This window comes from Sciurus vulgaris (genome assembly GCF_902686455.1).
Source record: "Sciurus vulgaris genome assembly, chromosome: 9".
In the NCBI taxonomy this organism is placed as follows: domain Eukaryota; kingdom Metazoa; phylum Chordata; class Mammalia; order Rodentia; family Sciuridae; genus Sciurus; species Sciurus vulgaris.
The window spans coordinates 4341408-4361391 of record NC_136469.1 but is presented as its reverse complement, the minus strand read 5'-3'; the positions used below and the strand labels follow the sequence as shown (position 1 = coordinate 4361391).

General features: G+C 51.4%; 1 long non-coding RNA gene across 1 annotated transcript; it reads left to right on the top strand.

The window, feature by feature from the left end:
- The first annotated feature begins 228 nt into the window (after nucleotides 1–228).
- LOC306669606 lies at nucleotides 229–13222 on the top strand. The gene is made up of 3 exons (XR_013766169.1): nucleotides 229–476; nucleotides 5627–5704; nucleotides 12592–13222. It is a non-coding gene; the product is annotated as an uncharacterized lncRNA (long non-coding RNA).
- Nucleotides 13223–19984: the final 6762 nt, after the last annotated feature.

The window sequence follows — 19984 nt, the reverse complement described above, 5'->3', positions numbered from 1 at the left end:
GTCCTGTGGAACTGACAGGACTTTGTCAGCCATTCTCTCCGGACAGAAAGAGAGCTGAAACAGAGCTGTGAGTCGCCCGGGGGTGGCCACCTGCGGCCCAGGCAGTGTGCACGAGCACAGGCGCAGGAGGCCTGGTGATTGCTGCTGCTTGGCAGGCCCGCCTTCTGCGCCAGGGGAGGGAGCTCCGCCAAATCCTCTCCCTGCACTGGGAAGGTGGCGGGCCTTGACTCTGAAGCCGCGAGAGGGCCGTATGGGCTGGAGGACTGACCTTGGGCCTGACCTTGCAGGGCCGAGGCTGGGCCCCTGGGCTTAGGCAGGAGTGGGCACTCTCCCAGGGACCGCTTCTTTGCGAGACCGACTGAGAACACCTGGCCAGTACCGGATGGACATACGTAGGAGGGCATAAGGATGCCTCGGGTCCAGGCTGTGGCCATCCATCATGGACCGTGTGCGGGGGCTCTGTCCCAGACATCCAGGTAAAGCAGGTGCTCAGCCAGTGGAGGCCCTGGGGCTGGCTGAGGGGAGACCCCCACCCTCCTCAGCTTCAGACTCCTGGTGTGGAGCTGTTGGCCTCTGACCCCAGATGTGGACCTCCCCTCCGGAGGCAGCTCTCCAACTCAGTGGGCAGCAACAGGGGCCTGTGATTCCCTCAGGATGCTGACCATCTGGAGCCAGGGCCCCGCCCAGGCTAAGGTCAGTCCCACAAGACAGGCCTCGCCTCAGACGCTGGCCAAAAGGCCCAGGCTGTGCCCGGTATTTGCAGCCGTCTGGCTGTAACTCAGGGACCCTTTCTGAGAACAGCCGACAGCTCTCCTTGCCTGACTTACTATTACTGATTTATTATGAAGGCTGTTATTTTAAAGGACACAAATAGCCTGATGCCGAGATGCACAGGCATGCCAGCTCCTGTGACCTCCTCTGTGTAGTCACCAACCCGTGGTCTCCAAGGCCTGTGGGTTAGGGCCTGCCGAAAGTTCCATTCAGCACATTAATTAAACCTTGGCCATTGGGTCCACCCCTGTCCCTCGCTGAAGGTTGGGGGAGAAAAGGCCCAATCCTTAAAAAACAGGGGTCTTGCCCCTGGCAGCAGCCTCTGTCCTGAAGCTGTCCAGGTCCTCTGCCACTATGCCTCTCAACCAGCACACAAAGAGACACTCATCCCTGGGGACTCCAAGTTGGTGAAGCCCTGTTGCAAGATCAAGGACGAGGGTGTAGCTCGGTGGTAGAGTGCCCCTGGGTTCAATCCCAATATCAGAAAAAGAAAAAAGAGCTGGGTACAGTGACAGTGGTCACGCCTGTAATCCTAGTGACTTGGAAGGCTGAGGCAGGAGGATTGCAGGTTCAAGGCCAGCCTCAGCAACTTAGCAAGGCCCTAAGCAATTTAGCAAGACCCTGTCTCAAAATAAAAAGTAAAAAGGGTGGGAGTGTGGCTTAGTAGTTAAGCATCCCTGGGTTCAATCCCCAGTAGCCGCCCCCAAAAAAGGTTCTATTCTGCACTTGGATCTGCTTGCTGAACTGCCTGCTCCCTGTGTTCTGAGATGCGGGGCTGCTCTCTGCCCATCTGCTGTGCTGTCTGGCCACCTGCAGGATCCTCAGCAGGGGAGCTGTGTTCAAAACCTACCCATCCTTTGGATCTCTCTGGAAAGAACAGCCCACCAATGATACAGTATGTACAACATAGATCCACCTATACACCATTGGCTTTCCCGAAGGACCTCCCCAAAACTCTAGAAAAGTCACAGTTAATATCACAAGACAGACAAAAGGAAGAGCCATGCCGACCAGACCTCTGCTGGGCTCCTGGGCCGGGCCCTGGGGAGAGCACCGTGTGCCTGGGAGGACGTTGGAACTGCTCCTCGCGTTCCCTGGAGCACCACGCCCCGCTTTCCAGAGGCACCTCCAGCCCGTCGATGTGGAGTTGGTCCAGGAGAGGGGCTAAGGAGCAGGATGCCAACATCCTTCCCAGACCCTGGTGGCCGCAGTGGGGAGCCCGTGGGGCCAGCTGGCTGTGTTGAAGGAGGTGCACTTTTCAGGCTTCACTTACTCTGGGACGTGGGATGCGGGATAGCTGCCAGCAGAGTGGGCTCCTTCCACTGCCTCTGAAGGCCATGAGACTGGCACTGTGCAGGCACGGTTCTGAGCGTGGGAAGTACGGCCCGTCAACAGAGGAGGCAGACGCTCTAGACACGCGCGAGCCGCAGCAGGCCTGCGCTCGACCCGACCCCGCAGGCTGGAGCAGGCTCTGCTGGGAGCCCTGCTCACTTCATGCCACCCCTTCTCCCCAGCCCGGCTTCAAGCTCCAGCTCAGCGTCTCTGGATGGGAAGTGGGGAGGGGTGTGCACTGGCCTTTCTGATCCTGGTGTGACTTGCCAGTCACAGTGCTGTGGGCAGCAGTGGTGCACGAAGATGGGCAGGGCCCTTGAAAGTCCAGTCTGGCCCTGTTTGGAAACAGTAGGCATGACCCACCTTCTCAGGTGACCCAGGTGATGGTGCAGGGATGGTGGCAGCATGGGACTCTGCAAGCCTGCTGCGGGGGCGCCTAGCACATAAAACTCATGCCAGGGAAGTGTGCCTAGCGCATAAAGACCCATGCCAGAGGTTGGTAATCTTCCTCTGGAGGATGATAGCAAGGACTCGTCATAAGTTGGGTGCTGCCAAGGCCTTCCCTGGAAGACGATAGCAAGGACTCGTCGTAAGTTGAGTAAAGCTGGAGCCCCTTCCTCAGAGTGTTAATCTCTCTTCCTTTTTTGTTTTTCACCAGAACTCACAATATTACGCGGATTAATCATGTTTAATAAAGTTCTTCGGTTGAAGGATGATGGGAACACAAACAGTTCATATGAGTCAACTCAATTCCAGTAAAATAAAGTTCATTTGTTTGCACAAAGCACTAATATTCCTATAGGGAATGGTGGACATTCTGAAGCAATATGTCTTGTGATGCTTTTGTTAACTTTTACAAGATTCCCAGACATCTAGTTGCATATAAGTGATTCTCTTAGCTTCAGTGATCAACATATTTATTACATCTGGTTTCTTCTGCAAAGTAATGAGCCTCCCACAGAAATACATTATATTTAGTTCAAAAGAAAAGTTTTAGTTCTTTTAGATGAAGATTTTTTACTCTGAAGATAATAACTTGGTTCTTAATAGTATAATATGATTTAACATAGCATAAACATGTAATTATAGTCATGAAAAATTAATAACAAATTACTAGAAGTTATAATTAATCTTAGCAGTAAGAAATCAAATAAAAGTTAAACTTCAAGGAAAAACAAGTGGTATACAACAACTTGCTTTTTGTAAGTTTCGAGTCAAGGATACTTCATTGTAAAAAAATGTCAAGTAAGATAAGATATTACCAGATGGCGCCTGTTGGCTAAATACCCAAATCCTTCTTCTGTTATCTATGCCCTTGAAACTCCCTCCTTTATTCTTAGTAAGTTTGTAAAGGGTATAAAAATTGCTGGTGAATTCAATAAACTTGTCAGCAACCTAACACTGACCTGAGTCTGTGTGGTTGCTGTCCATCGCCGACGCTGCGCCGCCTAATCACTCGGGGCTTTTACATTTCAGGCCATCAAGGACCCCTGGACTCTGCTGCTTGGGCTGGTCCCCGGCAGCCTGCAGTGCAAGACGGCCCTGGCCATGACCTCAGCCTTGGGAGATGGCTTGGAATCCCGGGCTCTAGCATGTGGACCAGCCCTTCACCTTCAAAAATCGCTCACGCCGGTTGCGTGTCAGTAGCCCCCAGCACGGGAAGCACAGGAACTAGAGAGGGCAACTCCATAGCCTTTCCCCAAACCTCCAGGACAGGAGAGCAAATCTGAAACCTGGGTACTCAAAAGAAATGGAGCAGACAGCTGGCAGGGACCGGGGAGTTCTTCCCAGGCCCAGCTTTGCGGCATGCAGACCAGTGCCCAGGCTGCTTCCAGCCCCTGCGGACATCTCGCAGTCTTCATGTTTACACAAGGCCTCTGGCCTTTTAATGTTGCACCAAACCCTGCGAATTGTTTAACTCGTTCTCATTACAGTGTGCTGGGTTCATTAGAGACTGAACTAAAGTTTAGATTTTCCCCACTCTCCAGGGGGTGGGGTGGTGAAGGATGAAGAGACTGAGATGATGCGGGGAGATGAACGTCTCCCTGCCCAGCCTGAGTGCCCTGCCTCCGGGCACCCTGTAGTGGCCTGCTGGGACTCCTGAACTCTTGGGCCTCAGGTCCTCTGCCTGCCCTTGCTCTTGACCCCACCCCCATCCCAGGCCAGAGCTGAAGCACTTCTGCCTCTCTCTCCCAGGACCTCCTTATGAGACCTCAGGGTCTGCCCTGGGCCTCAGGCCACTAGCTCTGTACACACGTGTCTCAGAGTCCGTGAGCAGGGGCCATCATCCTCTCTCTGCCTCCAGCCTCGTCACTGTCTCACTTGTAACCTCATGACTGTCCTCATCACCTGGCCTCCCTAGAAAGCTGCCTTTCCCACAGGCCACCGCGGCTTCGCACGCAGTCCAGCCTGACTGCGCTGTCGCTCACAGTTTTGTTTTGCTTTGTTTTTACATGACCCCATACTCATCTGGAAGTCTGGGGGCTTCCTGAGAAGACAGACCACAACTTATCAATCTCTGTATTCCTGATACCTAGCACTGTGACCAGTCCACAGAGGTCCAGAAGTGCTTGTGGGGTTGCAGTGAGCAACTGGCCTTCAGCTTCTGGCTCCAGGGAGGAAGTGGGCACAGGCAAGACCTGTCTCCTTGGCACCCTCTGGGAGTGCGGTTTCCCAAAGTCCCCTCCTCCGGCCTGTGCTCATTCCTCTGCATTCCAGCCCTCGCCCATCCCATCTGGTTATGGTGGGACGAAGTGCCCTCAAAGCTCCCGTGTTAACGCAGCGAGGTTCAGAGGCACAGTTGCATGATGAGGGCTGTGACCTAGACCGCCTGCCCACCCGTCTGAACAGACTCATGGTGGGCCACTGGGGCATGCCCTCAGGGTTCCTCTTCCTTCCAGCCTCTTCCCCTTTCCCTTTGCTTCCTGACTGACAGGAGTGGAGCAGTTTCTCTCTGCCACGCCCTCCTGCCATGATACTCAGCCTCATCTTGGGCCCAGAGCAATGGAGTCGGCCCGTCATGGACTGAACCTTGAAACTGTGACCCCCCATTGTACTCTGCCTCTGTGGCTATTCCTGGCAGGTGCTCTGGCCACTGATGAAAAGCTGTTAGCACAGATCTTCACTTACTGTCAGACACACCTCCTAGCCACGGCTTCCAAGACCCTCCAGACCGCAGCTCCGGGCTCCTCCTCCAGCCTCATTGCTCCCTGCTGTGCACCCTGGCCAGGCTGCTTCCCACAGGCCTCTGTGCCCAGGCACCCTGCGCCCGATGTCTTTCTCTCTTCCAACTCCCTCCTCTACCTTCTTCCTGGCACCAGCACAGTGCCAATCTTAATGTGAAAGATTTAGCTAACAACAAGCATCTCTTTTAAGGTTTCACTACACCTTCTGAGTTCTAATTGTTCAAGCATTTAGGGACTTAGAACTTGAAAGGAAAGGAAAAAAGTAAATTTGAATCCTTCCTTTCTTTTGTCTTCCACACCCTTTTCTTAATTTCTGCTCCTCTCTCCCCTCCCAACAGAGACAAAGAGCCAGACAGACAGACTGCAATGTCCATGAGTGGAAGCGTAGGGAAGAGGATGGGATCACCTAGGACAGGGTAAGTCGGGACCCAGAGGCTTCTCAGCTTCTCCGGGTCCGGTTCAGTGGCTGTTCTTGCATCTCAGAACAGAGTTGGGAGCAGAGCAGAGGTTGAGTCAATGCTAGAACTTAAAGTAACTGAACTGGAATTACTGAGAGATGCTGGAAAAGCTATGATCATGATCCCATAGATTAAGCCCATTGTTTTCATAATGATCAGATGGGAAGCAACTTTCAGACCTTTAGAGCTTGGAGAAAGGATTTTGTTGGCTTTTCTAGCAAAGAAAATTGCTACTGAATTAGTAGAGGTAAAACTCACTTCCCTTCTAAATTGCCATCAAGGCAGGGAACCCAATTTTTAAAGACATAATCATTTCTCTGGCTAATCCAGGGAGAGACGTTAGTTGGTTATGGGACCAGTCCATTCTGAAGAGCTCAAAAATGGGACATAAGACAATGACCTCACTACAGGAAGTCTCTGGCCATCTGTGGTGGTTAATTTTATGTGTCTCCTCGGCTAGGCCAGGATACACAGATAATATGTCAAACATGATTCTAGATGCTTCTGTAAAGAAGCACTTTTCTGAAGAGATGAACATTTAAACCCCAGCCAACTTGGAGTGAGTGAGGCAAACTACCCTGAGGATGCAGTGTGTGCCTCACCCAGTTAGCAAGGCTTTAATAGAGAAGCTTTGACTTCCCCCAAAGCTGAGGGACTTCTGCTGGAAGCCTGCTTCACACACCAGAACAGGTTCCCTGGGTTCCAGCCTGATGGCCTGCCCTGCAGATTTTGGACTCTTCTGTCTCTGCTATTGTAAATGAGCCAGTTGTTTAAAATACCAGTTGTCTCTCTGTGTGTCTATCTCCATCTCCTCCCCCACCTACCCATCTACTTTCCTTCCCACCCACCTGCCCATCTCCTTTTAGTTCTGCGTCTCTCGGAACCCTGACTCATGCGCATGCTACGTAAGCTTGGGAACTTCCCTGGAGAATGAGCGATGGCCTCTCCACAGCGACCCCTCCCATTCACCCGTAGAGGCAGACCTTGCTGATAACTTTGTCTCCCTCGGAGAAGAATATCAGGCACGGTCTGTAGGCAAGAAAGGACAAATGAAGCCAGACGAGAACTCCATTCTGACAGATGTTGATTTTGAAGTGAAATATGTGATTTCTTTGTATGAACTGATTTTAATGCCCCCCCCCCCAAAAAAAAAAAAAAAAGAATAGAGAGGAGGAGGTTGAGGAGGAGGGAAGGAACAAGAAGGAGCAGTGGAGGAGAAATGAAATTATTAGAATGAACAATAGGTCTTCAAAAAAAATCTAGAACAAAAAACGGCATCAGTCCATGATGAATCAATGGGTCGGCCAAGCCCTTTTCTAGTAAAATGATATTCAGTTGTAAGAAAAGCCACCACAAGGTTTTTTTTCCCCCTAACTTACTCTCTCTCTCTGTTATGAATCGCACACAGACTATTTCAGAGTCTTATTTAAACTTTCTATAGTGAATCATTCTCATGGAATGATTTCTTAGTAATAGTAATAAATCCTACTGTTAAACTGTTCACGTACTTAATGTTTCTTAGCATTCAGTACTAAATAAATCTACTCACTGCTATTATTTATAAATGCTGTTAAATATCATGATAAGGTAGACATCTTCCACAGATTTGAGCATTTGAATGCAAGAAGAAAGGATACTGATTGCTGACACTTGTGGAAAGACATTAAGAGTAAAACATCAGGCGCAGGACAGCATAGTACCACAGGCCTTGAACTTGGCACTCAGAAGACCCGGCCCATTCCAGCCATAACCACCCAGGGCATCGCAGGCAAATGCCATTATCTCTGAAGCCAGGCACCATTTTCTCTCTCGGGCTTAAACATTGCTGGAGCATCTCCTGAGTGTGCTTGACACAGGTGCATCTGCACTGGTGTGCTTAGGGAGGGTGGAATCGAGGTGTGTGTCCTGAAACGTGTGCTGGAGGAGGTGAGAGTCGACAGGCCTCACAGGGTGGCCCGGGAACCCTGGCGAGGAAGAAGCAGGGGACCTCTGGGGAGGCCGTGGGAAGGATGGCCATGGAGGGTGCCAGCGCAGGATGCAAGCTCACCCCTGGCCGGAGGGCCACGCTCTCTCTGATGGATACTGGTAGGGGGCGGTTGAACTGGAACGTTTTCTGAGGGCGTCCTGCTCTTCAGGAGCACAGCCCTGGAAGGGACAGGCCTTGCCATCAGGAAGCTCAGTAGATAACTGTATGTCCGAGACCTTGGAGTGCAACACACCAAAGGACCTAGCTCAGCCAGAGCGACGTGAGATTCCACTGAATGACAGTGGTCCTGTTTGCTGTTTTATCTTCATAATTATTAAATGGGAGAAGGAGGTGAAGGACTCTCTGGATCTTTTCTGAATTGCTCTAGAAAGGACTTTACGAGCAGAACTCGGAAGGCTTAGAAGGCTCATCTGAATGATCTGAACTGTGGTGAGGTGGGGCCAGGCAGGAGTCTTCTAGAGCGGCCCGATGGCGGGCTCGGGGCCCGCTGGCTCACATCAGCAGCATCTGAGCTCAGGCAGGCTGGGTGACTGGGAGCCAGGAGGTGGCCACGGTCAAGCGTTTAACCAGCATGGAGGGACTTAGCACGTGTGCTATTGGCAGTACTAGAAAAGGAAGCTAAGATGCCCCTCTGCAGTCAGGCCCTGGGCTTAGTGCTCCAGTCACTTACCTAAAACTTATATCCGCCTCTTAAGTCACAATCCCTCCTGGGAGAAGGCAGAGGCACAGAGAGCCCAGAGGGTTCCCCAGCCAGGGCGGAGTCCCAGGCCACCAGGGCTCGGGATCCTGGTCTCCCCACACCATGCAACTGGGACTGTGGGAGCCGCTGGCAATGCCTGCCTCCCGAGGCTGGTCACTAGCATTCCCCTAGGGAAGCAGTATTTATTCTGCGCGTCACACGGTGGTTGGGGTCTTCTTGGAAACACAACTGAGCTGTTTGGAAGTGTTCTGCTTCATGGCTGCTGCTTCTCAGCACTGGTGTGAAATGAAGCAGTGGCCTTGTTTTTTTCCCTGGTACTGGAGTATGAACACAGGGTGCCTACCACTGAGCCACATCCCCAGCCCTTTTTATCTTTTATTTTGAGACGGGGTCTTGCTAAAGTTGCTGAGAGTCTTGCTGTTGCCCAGGCTGGCCTCAAACTTGCCATCTTCCTGCCTCAGTCTCCTGAGACCACAGTGTGCCACAGCACCTGGCACAGGCCACAAACCACTCATGCCCCCAATTGGAAGCAAGAAAGGGAAGTGGAGCACTCATGCACAGGTGTCAAATGCCAAGAAGTCGTGTGTCCTGTCTTCCTGGATGGTGGCAGTCTTGTTAAGCAAGAGCCCTGTGTTGCTGTTGGTGTGCAGGGACCCTCCAACCACCAGCCCACAGCCTGCTCCTGCTCACCAGCTGGGACTCACTCATCTTCACTGAAGCCAATGTGTCAAAACTTGATGTGATGTTAAAATCCTACAGTGGGGATGATGTTTCCTTCTGTGTCTTATTAAAATGTAACTAAGCAGAAAAGAAGTTCCAGCTCCGTTGGTAAGATTTACGTCCTTTTAAAAGAGAGAGTTGGCTTTGGATCTGCCTGTGCTTGTTGGTCATTTACTCTTCTGTGAACATTACAAGGATTCATTGAAAAGAAAGTGTCCTTTGAGCATTCTGTCATTTCAAACATATTCATCTTTGATTAGAATCATTTCTAGTTTCTAAAATTAGATCATGCCAAACTTTCCAAAATACTATACTTAAAAATTTGGTCAACTCTGGACATCTCCATGATGTCTCCCTGTAAAATAAAGGATAATCCTTATCAAAAGTTTCAGTTGGGTGGACACGGTGGCATATGTCTGTGATCCAGTGGCCCGGGAGGCTGAGGCAGGAGGATCATGAGTTCAAAGCCAGCCTCAGCAAAAGCAAGGTGTGAGACCCTGTCTCTAAATAAAATACAAAATAGGTCTGCGATACAGCTCAGTGGTGGAGTGCCCCTGAATTCAATCCCCAGTACCAAAAAAAAAAAAAAAAAAAAAGTTTTGGTTATTTTTATTCAGGAAGAAAACTCCCCCACTTCCAGCGGCTCCTGGTCTCTTGACATGCCCAGAGTAACCACCTCTGAGAGGAGTGTTCAGGGGTGTGTGGTTTCCCAGGCAGTCACCCCTTTCCCTCAGATGGTGGAAGCATCACAGCTGAAAACAGCACTTTTTCTTACTGCGGTGAAACTTGGATTTTGACATTGAGGCTTGGAGCAGCACAGCTACTGGTGAAGGTGCCGAGACCCTTCTGCGCCCGCCGCCGCTCAGGGACTTCCCCCGGCCTGGGCTGCTGGAGCGGCAAGGCCACAGAGGCCACCTGTGCAGCTTCCCACGGCGTGGAATTCCACGTTGAATCAAACCGAAACGAAAGGTAGTGCCAAGGTCCTGGCACCTTGAAAGGTTTCCTTCCTGATACATTATCTAGTTGATCCATTGCATCATTCAGAAGCATAAGGCCCTGTTCAGCACACAGGAAGTGCAGCGACAACAAGAGAGAGGAAACAGAAGGCACTGAGACATATGCACGTGTGTGTCACACACGCATGCACATACAGAGCATGTATGATATGTGCAGTGGGACACTCAGCCATTCAGGGAACATGCATTATGGTACCTACCTGGGGTATTTGAAATTTTAAGCTTTGCCAATTCAGAGTTGGATTTTTTCTGATTCTTCAAAGAAGGTCACACATTATGAGATGATCCTGAATTTGTGGTGGAGTTATGTAATAGGACGTACATAGAGGAGGTTTCCAGTCCACTCACAGCACACTCACACGCCAGAGGAAACACTGCCACTCGGGCTCTCCACGCCGATTTCATCCTCCTCACAGCCCCACCCTGCAAGGAGCAATCCATGGTTTAAATGGCCTCCTTAAACACGATATGAGAGCATGTTCAGAGCCAGTGGGTCAGTCCCTTGATGAGGGATCAGATGTCAAGATCTCTTTCTCCCCTTAGGGCTCTCCTGTGCTCTTGTGGCCTCGGGCGTTTCGGGAGGCAGGGCATTCCTGGCCACCCTCCGGCTGGTGTCCTCTGAGATCTGGGCGCCTCGCTTCTGCCCCGGGCACCTTGCCGGTGCCTGCCCTGCGGTCTGTGGGTGTGGCTGGTCTGTGCTTTCAGTCTGGTGTGATCTAATGACTTCTGGTGGCTTGGTCCATAAGGTAGGCTGCACCCTGGCCTCAGCCCCACTTCCCTCTTGCCTGGGAACTTCTGCCAAGGTGGACAGCCAACACCATCAGCTTCCTCTGCTGCCCACCTCTTGCCAGCAGGACCTCAGAGTGCTCCGTGTGGTTTGGGGGCCCAGGCAACTCAAGGGCTAGCTCAAACTGGCCCAACTGCTTCCTGGCCCAGCAGGAGTGGTGAGCCAATCCCTCCATGTAGCACAGGGGCTGGGTGGGCTGGCTTAGGCAGCTCTTCCTTCTGGAACTAGGGCCAGAGCCTGGAGCTGCTCTCTCTTGCTTCCCTTCCTCCACCTGCCCACTCCCGTGGTCCTCCCTGGTTCCCACCACACCAGACCTGGGAGCAGCTCACAGAGCAGGCTCTTCCCGCTTACAGAACCAGGGGCCCACAAAATTGGCTCAAGTTTCAAAAGAACCAGATTTTAGTGCCTCAACCAAGAAAGTCCTATTTTGATTTTGGTTTTTAAAAGCTGAGCAGTAAATTTTTCATTTGCTCTCCTGCATGAGGAAGTCCCAATTCACCCCACCCCTGTGCCTAATGAGAAGCACAGGCACATGTTTTCAAAAGATTTAGTCCCTGTGTCTCGTGCAAAGGGGTCAGACCCAAGGGTGTCCTAGGCTTATGAACCAGCAGAGGCATTAGTTTTTTCTGAAGGTTTGCAAGCCTTAAACTGGAGGCTTTCTGTTTATGTCATGGACTCCATCCAGCATTTATGTGGCTGCATCAGGAGGAAATTTTGAAAATTCAACATCTGTTTTTTTCACCTCATTTTATAGGATAATTTTCCTCTTTCATTTCCTGTTTTGGGTACCCTAACATAGCCCGTGACCTAGATTAAACACCACCCACTCTACTTTGCCATAGATTTCTTGTAATTAAGAATAACTTCAGAAAATTCAACATTACTATGCTGCATTTGGGAGATGATCTCAGACAGGATGCTAAAATGAGATTTTTGAGTTTATTCTTTGGATCTCAATATGAGGCTTAAGGTGAATCCATAAGACTCTACATGATTTTCTGGTTAAAAATCCTCCAAAACTGTCAAAACAAAGCTAAACTGTCAATTGAGATAATCCAACAAACTTGAAACTTGGAATTTTTTAAAGTTTCATAAACTCACTGGAATTATGCACAATATGGTACATCTATGTTTTTATGGGAGAAAAATCCGTAGCTTTCATTAACTTTGATTTCCAAACATACCTGTTTACTTCTACGCTCCACGCCTAATAATAGAGTGACCAGTCAATTATTTGAGAGCATTAAAAAGATTATAAATAGCAAGGTCTACTTTGCCATGAAATAAAGTAAAAAGGTTCTTATTACGGGTAGATGAGTAACCTGTGACAGGTGAGAGGTGAAGGCACCTGGAACTCTTGTCTGGAGCCCTAGGCTCCCACACCACAGCCTGCCCGGCCCTGTAGGCCGCCGGCCCTGTTGCACCAAGCCCGCCCTCTTCACTTCCTCCGGCCTCTGCATTTCCAACCTTTCTGCGATACACACGCTGCTCTTCTGTTCAAGCTCCCTGCGGGGTAAATTCCTCCCTTCCTCTTCCCTGTGCTGGGTGGTCCCCATCACCCTCTGTCTTCTTTCTGCCACAGTCAGCACTCAGGCTGGCACTGCCTCACTTCCATGTCGTGTCCACTGTTCACAGGGAACACATTTCTGACCAGGACTCCATCATATTCCCCCACGTCCTCCGAGCGAGAGACTTGGTGAAATTGGTGGAATTGATAAATTAAACAAGAGGACTCGAGGGAGTCGGTGAGAGACAAAGCAGAGGGAGCTGGCTCAGCCTCTGGAAAAGGAGACCTGGATTTACCATTATTTTCATGAAACTACCTGGACAGATTCTTCATGATTCAGCAGAGATTTCACGCATGAGCTAAGAAGAGGGGAAGCCGGGCAGCTCCTCCCCAGCCAGGCAGAAGCGTCCCTCCCCAGGAGTCCTGGAATGCACCAGTGTCCTGAGCATCCTCTGCCTTAGCCTGTGCTACAAGGGCCTCTTCTTTATTTTAAAAATAGGCTGACGGAGAAGACCAGAACTGGATGAGGTGGTCAGGTTTGGGAAGCTCTGGGTGGTCCTCAGCAGGCTGGGGCCGCGGGCCTCCATGGAGGGGATGAGCAGGGCCTGTCTCAGCCATCCTCATCATGTTTGATCCTGGTAGGCAGAGTGACCACTGGTGTGAAGAGAACCACGGCAGCTCCAAGAGCCCCGGGCAGGGCCCCAGGCAGGGCCCTGGGCGCGCTCAGCTGGAGAGCGGCCTTAGGAAGACCAAGGTGATAGTGAAGACCGAGTTTGAGCACCGTGTTGTGTGGCTATGACGGCCGTGCAGGTGGAAGACTGAAACACAGGAGGTGCAGACGGGGTGCTCCCTGCGGGGCCCCAGGAGCCTGGGGCCACTCTCCCAAAGCAGCCACCACAGTTCCCGAGTGCTCCTCCTCAGTGTATGACACAAACACACACACACAGGTGCTGCTAAAATGTTACATACAAGTCTGTACAACTGGAAGCATGCATTGTGTAAATACACATTTATACATGAATGTTAACATCATATCCACATGTGTGTATACATGTGAAACAGCTGTGTATATGGCTATGGTACACAAAGCAGTTGTCCTTTGTCATCTGTGACCGAGTGACCGTAGGGCTCCCTGAGGGTACCAAAGTCCGTGGATGCCACGTTCCAGATATGAAATGGTGTAGCATCTGCATCCTGTGTGCCTCAGATGATCTCTAGATCACTTATAAAGCCTAAGGCTGTGTGCATGCTGTTATGTTACATTGTTGAGGGAATAATGACAAGGAAAAATGTCTGCGCATGTTCAGAACAGATGCAAGTTTTTCCCACCATTTTTGGTCCATGGTTTGAATTCACGGTTACAGCACCCATTGATACAGAGACTGACTGTGTGTGTGTGTGACCAGCCATGCACCTAGCATTCTGCTTAACATTGAGCAACAAGGGGAAGGGTTGGTGGCTGATTTATGCCAAAGTTAATGACACAACTCAGGTGCCAGGGTTTTGCTGGTGAAGAGGAGGGCTGTTTACAGGAGATCAGACCCCTGGCTGGTTTGGTCAGAGACTCTCTCTGGACTCTGGATGGTGGATCTCCCTATTCAGCCACTCTCGGGAGCTGCTTGGCTGCAGCAGCAAGGCCTGTGGCTCTCTGACCTCCAACGCTGTCTGACTGGAGCCCATTAGGCAGGAGTGCCCAGGAGGCCCTGCTGACTCTGCTGGCCTCCCTGTGGGCCTGGAGGGGAGAAACTGCTTTTACCGTCTCATTGCCCCAGTGGAGACCCCACAGAGGAGGCTCGTGTTGGGCAGACCTGAAGCTGTGACTGGGACCTAGCACAGTGTCTCCCCCACAGAGGAGGCTGAAGGTGTGTCTGGGACCTAACACAGTGTCTCCCTGCAGTGTCTGCAGCGCTCAGTGGCAGGGGGCAGGTGGATGCCCCTTCTCCCTCCACAGGATGCCAAGAGTATCCTGGCCTCCAGGCACCATCTGACGTGCATCTTTGCTCTTCAGCACCTGCTTCCTCTTTGACTCTCAAAGTACCTTTGAACTGGGCAAGGGAAGGACAATTTTTATGTGCAGCCCCTGGGGTCCTGGGGTCCCTGGGGTGGGAATGAGGGCATTATTTTGTTCTGAAGTAATCATATAGTCTGAGTGACCTGCTTTGCTGGAGAGGAGATAGCCAGACCTCCTAGGAAGCACGCAGTGCAAACAGACTAGACGGGAAAGCTGGACGCCAGGCCACTCAGCTCTCCAGTGTACCTATCTGCAGGCCTGCATTTTTTGGTCATTGTTTGTTTTCTGTGGTGCCAGCGGGGGCTATGCTGAGCCTCACCCCCGCCTGGTACAAGCACTCTTTAACAAGTTGCTAGATGTGAACAGGAGCCCCCTAGCAGTAGAACCCGGGTTCAGGGTTGGCTGTGTCATGGAGACTCAGGCAGGACTTGATCTCCTCCAGGCCTCAGCCCTTAGCTGTGCCTAGAGAAGGGAGGCTGAGTGGAGACGTGCTGGGGAGGGAAGCCATGCCTGTCCTGTGTGTCTCCAGGGAGAGCAGAGTTACAGGACTTGGACCCCACTGCAGGAAGGACTTCCTCGTGTAACGTTTCCAAAGGTGGAATAGGCCACTTCGCAAGTGGTACACAGCCAGCCGTCCTGAATGCAGGAACGTCCTAGATCATCCCTGGACTAGCGGATTCCTCACTAAGGTGGCACTGCCCCATAGAGCACTCTCTGGGGAGGGCGTGGTCTGTCTGCTTGGTACTGTCTGAAAGTTCGCAGCCAGCCAGGGTGGCCATGCAGTGCTCCTCAGTGAGGAGCTGACTTTTGAGGTGACTTAACTAATTAGTTTACATTTAAATAGCCACATGTGGCTCCACCTGGTCTAGAATTGAGGGTTTCTCCAGCTTGCATCGGCTTCTCACCTTAGTATCACATACCCTGTTCTGACACTGTATATAAAATTGCAGGACATTCTCCTGCATTAGAGGAAGTCACCTCCTGAGAGGACAGAGTTGTGTAAACTACTGAATAGGAATGAGGAATAAGGTATTTCTAAATAAGTCACTGTCAAACTGGAGAAGGCCCACAGCCAGAGAAACTCCTGCGGAACTGCATTTCTAGGGGCACCGGGTGTGACCCCAGCTCCTGGCCGGGTTCATCCGGGTGCTGCTGGAGGGTATGCTCCCCTGAGCACTCTCCGCCGCCGGCAGGTTTGGCCTGGATGGTTTTAAGAGTGGTTGAGATTTAGACCCATGTGATAAGTAACCTCAAGCTTCATGTCATTTCACCAGAAAGAGGAAGTTGTTTGAATTAGAATTTGTCATTTTAGGTCAGGAAGAGGCCTGGAGGATTATATAATCCAGCCCCCATGTTTTACAGAGAAGAAAGCTGAAGTGCAAAGCCCAGAAAAGGCCTGACTTGCCGAGGTCACGCGGTTTTTCAGAGCTGGATAGCTCCTTTGTATTAACAGATCCGTAGTAAGTGTCAAGCAGATATCTAAAATGAGCCTTTTTCTTGAAACAAAGATAGAAGCAGGGCTCCCAGGGGCTCAGGAGCTGGAGAGGCGGGGCGTCCCTGACAGCTCTACCTGGCCGCAAGGCCGCAGGGGTCCAAGGCTCTTTGGTGCAAGCCTGATTTGAGGGGGACTGGCTTCTGTTTGTGCTTCCCCAGACAGGTCCGAAGGACAGCCTGAGGCACTCACTGTCCCCACAGGCTGGAGTCACTCCCAGAGAGCCCGACAATGGCCGTCCCCAGAGCCCGTGCTCCCCCAGGGCTCCCAAGCACCCTGCAAGTCTTCTGCGGAGTGGCAAAACCTAAACAAACAGGTCCTGTTCTCAGGTTGCCTTCTTGAAAACCATACTTCACCCACGTGAAACCAGCTAGCAGGCTTCAAACCATGAAGGCTTCTAGGTACTTTCTGAGGCTGCTCTGACTCATGTCTTACCTACATTATTTACCCCCAATTTAAAAAAAGGAAATAAAATAAAGCCAAGAAATGAGGACTCTCTTTTAATGTGAGCTATTTGATTCTCCCCACATCCTCATCTTTTCTCCATTACCACATAAAACTCTTCTTCCTTGAAATGGGTGTAGCATTCAGATAACTAACATATTTGGAAGACTTTTTTTTTTTTTTTTTTTAATGGAGCATTTAGACTTGTGAAGTTCAGCAATTGAGTGAAAGGTACTGTCAGTCCAGGGCTAGGACCTAGTCGGATTTCTTAAAATGACTTGTGGAGTTTTGTGATATCATTGCCCATCCAAAATCCATAACCGGTTTCCGACTGGGGTCCTTCCACAGGGGGATCACACAGCTCTGTCTGCCCGTCATCAGCTTTCCTAGCCTCTGCCTGTTGCGGCTGCCTTGCTTCCTCCCTGTCCACCCAGCGCGGTCCTGTCTGCGCCAGGTTTCCCTCACTGCCTGTGTCTTGGGGCTCTCTTGCTCACGCCACACCTCATTCCGCTCTTTGGGGATGTCGCGTCCTGGCTCACGGCTCCCCTCTTTGGAGTCTTCTGCACCTGAGCCCACCCAGGGCTGCGCTGTCTCCCGACGACAGAGTCCTGCGAGGTTTGTTTTTATATTACTTCTGGGCCAATGCTGTGGGGCCGGGATGTGCATGGGGAGGGGGCTCCACAAATGCCCTGGGACTCCCCAGGTCAGGGGAGATTTGTCCAGGTGCCACAGGATGGAGGCCACATCTTCAAGGCCCTGCCGTAGTTACCATACCACCTGGTCCTTTAGTTGCATATGTAGCAGACCAAACCCTGAGAAAGAAAGAAATGGTATTTCAAAATAGATAAATAAAAATAGAAGGCCACTTATGTCTCTACTACATTGTGGCTCTTGCCATTTGGATCACTTACTGTGAAGGGGTAGCTGAACTCATTGTGTTACAGCCATTCTTTAATCAGAACATGGAGCCTGAGTTTGCTGCTCTTCACATCCTCTCCTCCTGCTCTGAGGCTCCAGGGTGACCTGGAAGGTTCAAGCAGAAGATGGTGGAGTCACAAGGCAGGATGACATTTGTCTCAAACCACCCCTTGGAGGAGAGCTGTGTGGTGATTAGAGGGACGCACCCTGAACTGCGGCCCACTGTGAGGCCCAAGAGTTCTGCTGGCAGTGACTCATGCCGCTGTGGCTCGCTTCCGGTGACATTCCTGTGAAATATCATCTCCACTTTACAAATGGAAAGCCAAGAGTGAAAGTGGTCGCATTTCTTGCAAGAGGCACAGCTAAGGTCTGAACCTGGGCCTGTCTGACTTCTCTCTCCCTTCTTTTCCCCCCGGTGTTCCATCTCTCTGCCCCTTCTTCTTCCTTCCTTCATCTTTCTTTCCTTGCAGAGAACATCCATCTGAGGGCTTTGATGGAGATGAGCCACAGTGTCACCTCTGCAGAAGCACATCAACCAACCGATGTCAGTGACGCCCCCATTGGCTGTCCCTGGGCTCAGGAACACCTGCCCGTGCACCACCTCCTCACGGCATGGAGGAGCTTCTGGGTGCTGTGCCACCTTTCCTCTGAGGGACAATCTCACTTTCTTGAGAATCACCACTGCCGAGTTACTCAGACCTCCAGGTCTCCTGCAGTCTGGGTCTCTGAAAATGAGGAGATCGATCTAGAACCCTTGGACCATCAGTGCATTCCCTTCAAACTTGGGCATTCCATTGTGCAGGTGGCAACATACCAGTAAAGAGCTGGTCAGCCTGCCCGGGCCGCCCCTCTCTCAGGGAGGCGGCGTGGTGCGCAGGCACCGTGAACTATGCGTGACGACCCTTGGCAGGCCAGTGCATGGATGCCAAGTTTAAAGACTTCTAAATTTGTTAGCTAGCGTCTTTGTATTTTTAGATTTTTCCACCAATGAACACATGTATGATTAAAATAATGTTGAGGAACCAAGCGTGGTGAAGGCCAGGTTGTAAAGAATGTCGTGGCAGAGCGGGCTGGCTCTGAGACGCGCTCTGAATCTGAGGTCCCGGGTCAGTCCTACTTTGCCCACCCACAGTGTGGCATCTGGCCTTCCAAGCTCAGACTCCCCGTCAGAGGGAGGGAGGTGGTGCACATCTTGGACCTCCGAGTGGGGAAGCTGCCTGTGCTGCAGGGCCTGAGAGCAGTGCGCACGGGATGGTGTCCAGGGCGTCCACCCAGAGCAAGGTCTCAAGGAGCAACGTGTACCCGTCAACCCCTCTCACTCTTCTGGTGTGCATGAGTTTGAGTCCTCCAGACACAGCCTCGTCCCCAGAACAGAAGGCTCTGTCCTGCTCATCCTCCAGCGCCTGGAAGGTGGGTGCAGGGGCGCCCGGAGCTTCTCGAGTCAGGAGTTCCAGCCCCCTCTGCTGCAGGCACTCACACAGCAGGTCCTCGGGCGCCCCGGAGGCCACAGGGAGGAAGGGGAGAGACCTGGGGGCCCCTCCTGCTGTCCCGAGTGTGCAGCCACTTGGAACACACACACACTCACAGCGCATCCAGTTCCACACACGGTCCTTGCAGGAGCTGCGCCCCAGGGCCGTCAGCCACACTGCCGAGGGCTGCACCCCGCACTGTACAGACAGTGAGCCCCTCTCCCAGGGTGTCCTGCTGGAGGCCTCTGAACCTGCAGGGGCAGAAATTCCAGAAGCAGGGCCTTCTGGACACTTCTTTCCTCAATGCTGGGTATTTAGACATTATTAAATGCTGACTGTCTACCTTTTATTAAGCATTTAGTATGTGCAAGACAATGCTAAGCATCGTGCACACATCATTTACCCAATTCCCTGGAAGGCAGCACCATTGACCATTATAGTAGCTATTACCAATAAGTGATATTTGTTACGATTATTATTAAGTTAATAATTATTATTAATGTGCAAGCTTGAATAACCTGTCTGCAGTCTTGCAGCTTGCAAGTGGGATGCAAATTCAGCATTTATCTGGCCCAACCATCTCTGTGCTTAACTGCTCTGCCCTCCTGCTTTCTCCCTTCATATCCATCTGAGGTACAGTTCAGGGACTCTAGAGACCTGTATATGTAGGATTCTGACTCTGCCTTCGAAGACTTTCAGTCTAGTGTGGGAAATCAATGGATAGCAATGTGTAACTAACCGTGATCATAGAATGAGCTCTTAAGGAAGGGTGGTGGGCATGGTGATAAACACGGAGTGGACTGAGGCAGGAAGACCACGAAAAGACCACTAAGCTAACCTTGAGATCAGGGTCTGGTGTAGGAGTGAATACTGGAGGTGGTGAACATGGGAAAAGCTGTAGAGAAGAATAGTCGTTATTCAGCAACTACTTGGATTTGTGAAGAAAGAAAAGGGGGATTGGTTTCCTAAGATGACCTCTGCTCCCCAGTGACCCTTGGCTCTAGAAGTGGCCAATGACGTGGGCCTTCCCTGGGCTGGGTATGAAGCAGCTCCCAGGGCTGATGCAGGCTCACTCTGGGAAGCCGCTCGGTGAGGCCACTCCTGGACTCCTGCAGGGGTCCACTGGGCAGGACACTGCGAGCATACCAAGTGCCACTAGGTGTTGGGGTGATTTGCTAAGCAACAAT